The following is an 11,144-nucleotide window of genomic DNA, read 5'->3' on the forward strand; positions in this document are numbered from 1 at the left end:
GGGGGGGGGATACATGCATGGAATCAAGGGCAGGGAAGAGAAGAGGGGTGACAGGCTTTAGGCCTCTTGTAACCCAGCCCTGGGTCCCAAGGAGGAGGCTGAAAACTCTAATTCCCTTGGGAAGAGCTGAATGGTGAGATCAGATGATAGGGTCACAGGGAAGGCCCCCGGATCTCTAAAATTCAAGCAACTCCTGCAGGATGTACTGAGTGCCTGCTTGTGACACACAGGAGGTGTGAGGAGGTTACCCATGGAGCCCAGTGTCTGCAGCCTAGACCACTGGCATGGTCTAGCAAATACCTCTGCTCCCACTCAGGAAGAGGAGGCAGGTGACCAAGATAAGGCCTGCCTGTTTCCACCCCTTCTCAGAGCCCAGGCCAGCTGAGGTAGACCCCTAACTCCCACCTGCCTAACTTTGGCCTGGATCATGCAAAGCCTGGGTGGGGTGCTAGAGCGTGAGTATGGGAACGAGAGAGAGGCCAGGAATGCTGGTATCCAGGGAATTTGAGCCCAGTGTGGGAGGGGGAGAAGGAAAAGGGACAGTTGTTCCAAAGGGAGGGTTGGAGGTGGGCCCTAAGAAACAGAAGTGCAACCAAGTAGAAGAAAGAAGGGATCGAGAGTCAGACAGATTTAAATACAGATACCCAGCTCTGTCACGTATTGGCTGTAGGTGTGCAGTTAACATTTCTGTGCCTCAGTTTCCTCACCTGTGAAATGGAATAATACTGTCCCTATATTATAGGACTGACACAGGGAAATGGCTATGTAAAAAGCATCTAGTCCATACTTTCATATATTATAGGGCCTTAATATAAACTAGAGTTTCACTGTAAAAGAAAGGTACACTGCCCCAGGTGGCCATGGGGCTGGGAAGAAAAGGAGAGTCTAGGCCAGGGCATAGCAGAGAGAAGTAGACAATGTCACCAAGGAGTCTCAAGTAGGCAAGGGGGAACAGAGCACATCCTGAGAGCACAGGCTGGGCACACAGGCTGCACACAGATCACAGAGGGCCTGGAAAGTTGCATCTGACTTTGGACTATAGCCTCTATGCCTTGGGGAGCCATGGAAGGATTTGAGCAAGGGAGTAACATGGTCTGAGTTGTGCTGGAACAATACGGACAGTGGAAAATCAGAAAGAGGTTTGAATGGCTTATTCTGCCAGGCTGCTTGGGAAGAAGCCCTGGGAATTCACGGCCCTACAAAACTCCCAGGGAAGACGAGCCAAGTGGAGCCTGCTTTTGTGGCAGTGTGGTCAGCTGAGGAGGGCGCTGGCACAGCCAAGCAACCCATTGGTGGAAAAGAAGCACCGGTGAGCTGCTTGTCCACTCACTGCTCACACCTACTAAGCACCGAAGGAAACTGGCCTGTAGCTCTCACTTCTACTGCAAGGTTTCTTGTTTGAAATTGATGACTGAGCAGTCTTCGCAAGCACCCAGTGTCAAAGGGGACCACAGGCATCTGACTCCTGTACAGGTGTTGGGCTGCTACCCTGGAGGCAAACTGAATGCTTTCTGTAGCCCTATTTCCTGTGGTATCTTTTCAGAGACTCTACCTTTTGGGGAGGCAACCGTAGGGACCCATTCCTCAGAAGCACAGGCATAGAAGCAGAAGCGGTTCCAGACAACTGGGACTGGCACTAGAGGAAGAACCCAGAGGCAGGCAGGTACTCAGGGGAGCAAGGAAAAAGTTCAAGAATTGGGTCCCAGGCCTGGACTCTGCCTCCCTTCCTGCCCCATGTCCCATCTGAGGCTCCTTGTTATTGCTGAGCACCCTAAACCTCTAGCTGCTAGGTTTCCACTTCCTGACTGGCAGGCTGATGGCCTGCCCTAGTGCCTCATGACTGGGACCCCATCTGACAACCATCTAAGTCCCATAAGCAAGAGATTTAGGAAGGGTTTGAGAGCCTTGGCAAGTGTGCATGGAGCAGCCCATAGGAGGAGCTGAAAAGGTCTCAGCTTATGTGACGGAGAGGGCTGGGAGCTAGGAAGTCCGGCAGTGTTTGTGGCTCTAGAGGATACTGAGGATGAACCCAAAGGCCTTTAACCTCATTTCCTTCCAAAAAAAAGGCCAACTTTTTTAGCAATGAGCACTCCTCCCAGGGACTCCCATTGGATAGCTAAAGTCAGGCCCTTCTGGGGAATTTTCTTCCCTGAACACTTCCGTCTGGGTGTAGGGACTGTGGAGGCCAGCACTGGCCTCATAAAACAAGTCTGCAGGAGCTGGTATCCTCAGGAGGCTTGACATGAATGCCCAGATGGCATAAGCTCCTATTCTTTGGTAGCAACACATGCTTTTATGGGCTGGGAGAGCCAAGACTTTTGATAGGTTGCTGGGGAATGGGCCTCACACAAATCTAGAATGTTCTAGTTGGTGCCAAGCTATTTTGTGATTTTGTCTCGTGATCAAATCATGCAGCCAAAATTATAAACAGCATGCCAACTTTTAACATGAGTATCACTCTACCCTGGTAACAAATATGATCATTTAAAAAGTATAATAAATAACACATTTTTGTATCTGGTTTTGCATATTTCATAAGATACACACAGACTGAGAGCTTTTCAGAGAGGAAGCAGAGCTAAGGGACCTGGAGGCTAAACTCTACATTCTGGGGATGGAAATAGGGAAGTTGAGTCCCAGAAAAAATGAAAATACAGGCAACACCACTTATGCATTTGTATCGTACCTTGTATTTGCAAAACATTTCACCATCACTTGAACTTTCACATGCACTGTGGGAGGCAGGATGTGCAGTGGATAAGAACAGGTAATCAGGAACCAGACTCCTGGAGCTAGAAACTTCCTTCTGCGAGCTGGGCCAAGTCTCTTAATCTCCCTGAGCACCAGTTTCCACCTCTGCAAAATGGGTTGTTGTGCAGGTTCAGTGAAATAATACATAGAACATGTTTAAAGCCATGACTGACATACAGCATGGTCTATAAAAGTATTGGATATAATTTTTAAAAATCTTACCAGGACCTATTCTTATCTTCCTGAAGTGGGAAGAGCAAGATTATTAGTTTATTTGACAGATCAAAAAACTGAGGCTTGGGGAGATTGTCTTAATTTTATAGAACTAGTCACCAGTAGAGCCAGGAATCACTCCCAGACCTCTACACTCTATGCCTGGCAGCCCTTTCTGCCACACTGACCACATCTTGTGAAGATCCTTCCTGCTTGCTTACCCACTTCGCCTATAAATAAGCTCAAGGAAACTTCTTTCTGTCAACCCAAATTGCAGTAAGAAAAACATAATTATACATACTTCTCTAAAGATTTGAGGTGGCTTATAGTAAAAACACAGATGAAAAGTGGCAGTGGAACCAAACCTATAAGACAGAGTCAGAAACACTCAGAGAAAGGTGAGAGGTCATTTCACTAAGACCTGGGGGTGAGATCACTAGGACCAAAATACACTTGGCTCTGAGCTTCTTGGAAGCCAGAGCACGGGAACAATGGGGCCCAGATTCTGACTACCATTATTCATCGGGAAGTTTCTGGATCAAGAAGTGACCAGGGACAGCGGCAGAGGGTGGGGGTGGTGCTGCATCATTGCCAAAGGAAAGGGAGGCTCATGTACACCCAAATGGTCCACTGTGGAGATGCCACAGTCATGTAGACCCAGGCCTGCCCTGGAGACTTCACAGGCAGCTGAGTCACACCAGCTTCCCAGCAGGAACACTGTTTGGGGTAAGCATGTAACAGGCCAGGTCCAGCAGGGCTATAGCCAAGGAGCTGGAAAGTGCACCTTCAGGAGACAGTTAGGCCACAGCAGCACAGTGAGCGGCGGTGACGAAGGGGTGGCTATTGGCATCAGCAGAGAACAGAATGGCATCAGGTCCAGAGAATGCCAGGAGCTCCATCCTCGTGCAGGCAGATAAGTGTGCAGGGCTATAAGGTTTAGCATTTCTCTGCCTCCTCACATGCCTCTGTCATCAGCTATCTAGACCCTGGATGGAGCCAAAGTTTCATTCATCTGTGCCAGGGCTAGGCCACAAGGGATGAAAACATCCTCAAGAGTTGGGAGAGTGGAGAAACCCTGATGACTTGGAAAGCAGAAACTTGGGTGTCCTTTAAAAATAGTGTTCCATCAAGACAAGCTGTTATGGGTTGAATTGCATCCCCCCTTCTACCAAATTGATATGTTGACATCCTAAACTCCAATACCTCAAAATACGGCTTTATTTGGAAATGGGTTCATTGATGATGTAATAAGTTAAGATGAGGTCATACTGGAGTGGTTTGGTCTCTAATCCAATATGACCAGTGTTCTTGTAAGGAGAAATTTAGACATAGAGACACACTGGAGAGAATATCATGTGAAGATGAAGGCAGAGATCAGGGTGATGCTTCTATAAGACAAGGAATGCCAAGTATGGTTGGGAAACCCAAAGATACAAGAGACACATGGAACAAGTTATCCCTCACAGCCCTCAGAAGAAATCAACCTTACCAACACCTTGATCTTGGACTCCTAGCCCAGAAGTGTGAGATCGTACATACCTGTTATTTAAGTCACCACTCAGTTTGTTGTACTTTGTCACAGCAGCCCCAGCATACTAACACACACACACACACGCACACACACACACACACGCACACACACATACATGCACACCTCTATAGGTACAAAATCCCTTTTCAAGGTACAAAATCCCTATAGGTACAAAATCCCTTTTCAAGGCCTGCAACATATGGGAGATACATTCCTGGAGAAGCAGGGCACAGCAGGGGCTGCGTGTGTGTAAAACATTAGTTGAGTCTAAATCAAATTCCCATTTATATTTAATACTGATACAGAGATGCATAATAAAAATAGCCCCCTACCTTTGTATAGTGTACTATAGACTCAAAAACACCTCCACATTCACAATATTGCATAAGCCCCATCAACATAGAGTGGTGAGTGGTACCATCCTGAGTTTGGATGATGCTGTAAGGTGAAATGCTTTGTCTGAGGCTACACCACTAGAAGGCAAGGGGCAGTGTCATTTCCTCTCTGCCAGGCCAGTGTGTGAATATTCCTCTGCTCAGGTGTGGGTGTAGAGGTCACCCACACTTGCTTGGAGAGGACAGGGCTATTGCTTAAGAAAAAAGTAAGTGGACTTCTTAGCACTTCTCCCTTAGTGTCTTCCCAGACAGCATGATGACATTCTGCTTACTTGAGCTGTGACCATTTTTGCCACCTTGGTTCATTATGACTTCATCTTTCTTTCCACTGACTCCAATTGTATTCCCAACTTAAATCTGAGACAATTCTCTCTCCCACTGGGCAGCAGTTGACAGGAATCAAAGTTCTTTCATGTTCTTTATCCCATTTGCAACTCACCAAGTGCTAAGGAAGGAAGCAGGGCATGGAATGTTATCCAATTTGACCACTGAGGCAAAGAAAGGGGAGTGATTTTCCTGTCAGCACTGAGGTAGTTGGGGCCAGTGTTGGGACTTCAAATTTCAGTCAAGTTCAGTGTTATTTTTATAACAATGGATCTTGATTATTATGCACCTACTATAAGCCAGGAACTGCCCTAGGTGTGTGAAGTACATTCTCATCGAACCCTTCTGTTTCCCATATGAGGAGATAAGAGACTGAGATAAGGGAGGCAACCTGCACAAAGTCAGAAAGTACATAAGTGGTGAAGCTGGGATATAATTACAGGTCTGGCTGACTCTAGCTTGGCTTGACATAATCACCCAATGCTGTCTCCTCTGTGTCACCTCCAGAGATAAAGATGTGAACAAGTGGCCAGGTTGACAGTATGCTCCCAGATCCCAGTGGATGCTTATGAGGAACGGCCCCAAATGCCCATCATCCAGATTGTAGTCCAGTAATCCATCCAGGAAGTCCCCTGGCTCAGGACCTAGCTCCTGAGGGCTATTTAGAGACAGTCTCATTCCTTCCCCCTAACTCCTAAAACCCAAGGGCCAGCTTTCTTGGAGCCTGGTGAGCAGCAGCCACTCATGAATACTCCAGTGACACCTTCCCTCTTGCTCAGAGCTGGCCTGGAGCCCAACTGGTATAAACCACCATACTGCCCAGTGCAGGTGACAAATTTTTGCATGTGAGTCATCCTTGGAAACTTTTGGGGCTTGACATAAGAGGGTCTACAGAAGCAGCAGTCACTTGCCTGGGATGCTTACCTCTGCTCAGAGGGGCCTATAGAGCCAGTGACTGGGGGATGTGCAGTGGCCCCATCTGTTGGAGTGGGTGATGCAGCTCACCTGCCTGTGACACAAGAGCTTAGCCCTTAAGGATAGTTCAAGAGAAAGAGAAAAATCTTCCTAGAGAGAAATCATTTTCTCTAAGAATTGTAAGCTCTGGAGATTTGCAAGGGAACAGCACAGATGCTGGGGAAGAAGGCAGGTGCCAGGCTAAATAAAGAAATGTGAGCACATACACAGGGAACACGCTCCTTTGTTTCCACAGGGAGGCACAAATGTATATTAATGAGGATTCTGAATGCCAGGAAATCAAATAACAACATAAACATCACAGTAAACACCAAAGCCCCAGCGTTGGCTGAAATCACTTACTATAGAAGGGGCAGAGGACTTCTAACTGTGTGTCCTGCTCTGAAGCCTTCCAAAGCTTCACAAAAGACAACTTCTCTGCTTGTAGAACTGGGACTTGACACTCTCATAAATAAGAGAAGCTCCTGAGTTCAGCCGTTGATACTGGAGAGAAGTCCTAGGAAGCTACTGCATGTGCTCAAAAGCACAAGAACAACAATATGGGCTAGGATTCATGTTGTAGGCAAGGAGCTCTGTATGAAGTCTGTGACAAATTGGTTTATTGGTCCCAAGAGGTATATAAACCTTCAGATGGGTAGGAGTGGTGAGAGAGGCAACTGGAGAAAAAACTTAAAGTGGACAACTTCTTCCCAAGATTCCCATACCACAAGATGAGAGATCTTAGTGCATGGCCTCGGAGGACATGGATGTGAGTGTTTGCACCCCTCTAATCCTATGCCAGCTATTTCCTGCCAGCCATATTGGCATATATGGATGGGCCAGTTGCACCAATGCCACACAATCCTGCTTTGGGCTTATGGTGAATATCTATCCTTTTTTTGACTGCCCACCATCTTCATTCTTCCCAGGTTTGAGAAAGCTGCAAAAACACCAGTTACTCACTTTTCCAGCTTCTTTTTGAAGCTAGGACACAGTACGTGGCTGAGGCTCAGGCAGTTCAGTTTTGGGTCAGTGCTAATGATGAAGAGAAGCAGGGTCAGTAGAGAATATGACACAGAATCTCATGTCCTGCAGCATCTATATCAGGGGAATCAGAGGCCAGTGATAGCAATGTTGGTGAACAAGCTACAGGGTCTACTGCTCAGTGGTGTAACAGAGCTGCTCTTATCAGACTAATTCAGTGATATGATTTTATCTGTAAATCTGGTCATATGGCAACTAAACCTGATTAAGCCTCCCAGCAATTCTGTGAGCTACCCAGTGCCCTTCCTAGAAACATTTTTTTTTTTTTCTGATTTAACAATTCAGAGTTAGTTTCTGTTGCTTACAACTAGGACTCTGAGAGGACCCATAAATCCTTGTTGAGATTCTGGAATATATCTTTCCCTATTCTCTCCACAGCCCAGCCATACTTTGAGGTTCAACATAAGTCTTCTCTCCTAAGAAGCACGGACTAAATATTCCATTTATTCTCAAAGCATTTCCTGGGTATCTGTTGTGAGCCAGGTACTGTGCTACATGCTAAGGATGTAGAAATAAATTGGAATCTGTTTCTTTACTTAAAGATTTCCCATTATAGTGATAAATGAAGAATGAAAAAGAAATGTGATGAGGGCTATACTAGAGGCTAGATGAATCCCTGGCTCATGATTGCCTGACCATGATGGGAAAATCAAGATGAAAAGTTGACGCTTTCACTTTTGATAATGGGGATTAGCCTTTCCACTAAAATAGAAGAAAATTCCAGTCAAAACATTAAAAATCGGCCGGGCACGGTGGCTCAAGCCTGTAATCCCAGCACTTTGGGAGGCCGAGATGGGCGGATCACGAGGTCAGGAGATCGAGACCACCCTGGCTAACACGGTGAAACCCCGTCTCCACTAAAAAAAATAGAAAAAACTAGCCGGGCGAGGTGGTGGGCGCCTGTAGTCCCAGCTACTCGGGAGGCTGAGGCAGGAGAATGGCGTGAACCCGGGAGGCGGAGCTTGCAGTGAGCTGAGATCCGGCCACTGCACTCCAGCTGGGCGACAGAGCGAGACTCCGTCTCAAAAAAAAAAAAAAAAAACACACACACACACATTAAAAATCATTCTAGAATGTCAAAGATCTGAAAAGATAAGGATTATGGGGGCATGACAGAAAAGAACACAGAATCAGAAAAGTGAGTGCAACATCTGGGACCTCCTTGGTCAAAGGTAATAGAAAATAAAAATTAGAATCAAATGGAAATTTCACAACAGAAAAATACAATAACCAAAATAATAAACTCACTAGATAGGTATAACAACATAAAATACATAGTAAAATAAAGAATTAGTAAACTGGAAAATAAGTCAGAATAAAACAGCCAGAGTATGCAAAAATAAACTAACAAGAAACATGGAGGAGAGAGTAAGGGGCATAGAGAATATAATATCTAATCAATGAATCAATATGTAATTGGCATAGGAGGAGAAGAGTGAAACAGAAAACAGTAGCAGAAGAAATATTTTGAGAGCTAGTGGTTAAGGACTTTTTATAGTGATAAAAGGTATCAAACCAGAGATTCAAGAGGCCTGCAAACCTCAACAAGTATGAATTCAGAGAAAACCACACTGAGAGGCACATCACAGTAAAACTGCTGAAATAAAAGAGAAAATATCAAAAGCAATTAGAATGAAATTACATAATGTTTAAGATTTACTTTGAAATGATGCAACAGTAGTGGAAGAAATTTATGGGGTTATAGATGAAAAATATGGTGAACTTCCACTTCCAGAAATAATAGATTAACAAGTGCCAGAGGAACCCCCCACTGCCCCGCCCGCACAGTAAACAACAAGGCAACTGCTTTCAGGCATTAGAAATTCGACACTAGGCTTTAGGCAACAGATAACACAAGACTGGAATCCCTGAGCGTAAGGGATGAAAACCACAGTCGCTCCATTTCTCTGCATGGGGAAAATTTCCCAACTGCGGTGAAGTGAGCTGGAATCCAAGCAGTGCATAGTGGTACTACTGAGGTTAAGATGCAGAGATCAGAGTTTGGAAAAGAAAAAAATGGTTATGATCTTTGGGATATGGTCCCGTAGATGGGAGAACTACAAATGGGAGGAAGCACCAAAAGTCCATGTCTTAATTTGCTAGGGCTGCCATAACAAACTACCAAAACCTGGGTGGCTTCAACAACTGAAATCTATTTTCTCAGAGATCTGGAGACTAAAAATTCAAAATCAGGATGTTGACAGGGTTGGTTCTTTCTGAGAGCTGTGACGAAAGGATCTGTTCCAGGCTTCTCTTCTTGGCTTATAGTTGGCCATCTCCTCCTCATATCTTTTCACATTGCCTTTGCTTGATGTGTATCTTTGTGCCCCAAATTCTTCCAGTTACACTGGACCAGGGCCCCTCCTAATGACCTTAGTTTAATTTGATTAATTCTGTAAAGACCCTATCTCCAAATAGGAAAACATTTTGAAGCACTGAGGGCTAAAAATTCAACATATGAATTTTGGGAAAATACAATTCAACATATAAGCATCCATGTGGGGTCTTCTGCAAGTCTATGTCTGAGTCTTGGCTATAAACAGGCAAATCAAGATATCATCTGTAATGTCAAGTATACAATACAATATTGCTAAAAGTAAGAAAACCATAAAATTGAGACATAGTCAATTGAAATCAACCCTGAGATGGTCCAGATGTTGATTTTAGCAAAGACTTCAAACCAACTGTGATAAATACATTCTAGAAATTAAGGGCAAATATGTTATTGATGAGTGGACAGATTGGGAATCTAAGCAGAGAAATAAAAAGTACCCCCTCAAAACCAAGTGAAACTCTAGAACTGAAAAGAACAATAACTGAAATAAGTAATTCACTGGATGGATTTAATAGCAACTTGAGAAGGCAGAAGATACACTCAGTAACCCTGAAGATAAATTAATTGAATTTATCAAACATGAAGAACGGAAAAGAAAACCTTCAAAAACTGAACAAAACCCCAGGACCCTGTGAAACATCAAATAGTGTATTATGTATGCAATTATATTGTCTCAGAAGGAGAAAAGAGTGAAGATGAGGCAGAAGAAAATTGTATGAAATAATGGCTCTAATTTTTTCCAAGTTTGATGAAAACTTTGACTTATAAAACCAAGAAGTCTAATGAATCTCAAGCAGAATAAATACAATGAAAACAATACCTAGCCACATAATAGTCAAATAACTGAAAACCAAAAATAACAGAAAATCTTGAAAAAAAGCCAGGAGAAAGATACACATTACATACACAGGAATAATGATACAAAAGGTGGCTGGCTTCTCATCAGAAGCAATGCAAGCAGGTAGACAGTGGAATTAGACATCTTTAAAGTGCTGCCAAAACAAAAACAAATAATCATCCTGTCAACCCAGAATTCTATATCCATAAGAATAGCCTACAAGAACAAGGATGAAATAAAGACATTTTCAGATAAACAAATGATAAGAGAATTCACTGCCAGTAGCCTTACGCTACTAAAAGGGAAATGGTACCACATTTAGAAACTTAGAACAAGAGGAAGTTAAAAGAATGTAAATGGTAAATAAGCAGGTAATAATGAAGAAACTTGGTTTTCTAAATATTACTTTTCATAATTCCCTTAAAACTGATTAAAATTGCAAAGGATACAAACAGACACTTCTCAAAAGAAGACATTTATGCAGCCAACAAATATATGAAAAAAAGCTAATCATCACTGGTCATTAGAGAAATGCAAATCAAAACCACAATGAGATACCATCTCAGGCCAATGAGAATGGTGATCATTAAAAAGTCAGGAAACAACAGATGCTGGAGAGGATGTAGAGAAATAGGAATGCTTTTACACTGTTGGTGGGAGTGTACATTAGTTCAACCATTGTGGAAGACAGTGTGGCAATTCCTCAAGGATCTAGAACTAGAAATACCATTTGACCCAGCAATCCCATTACTGGATATA

The sequence above is a fragment of the Rhinopithecus bieti genome, unplaced genomic scaffold (genome assembly GCF_001698545.2).
Source record: "Rhinopithecus bieti isolate Rb0 unplaced genomic scaffold, ASM169854v2 scaffold_80089, whole genome shotgun sequence".
Classification (NCBI taxonomy): Eukaryota; Metazoa; Chordata; class Mammalia; order Primates; family Cercopithecidae; genus Rhinopithecus; species Rhinopithecus bieti.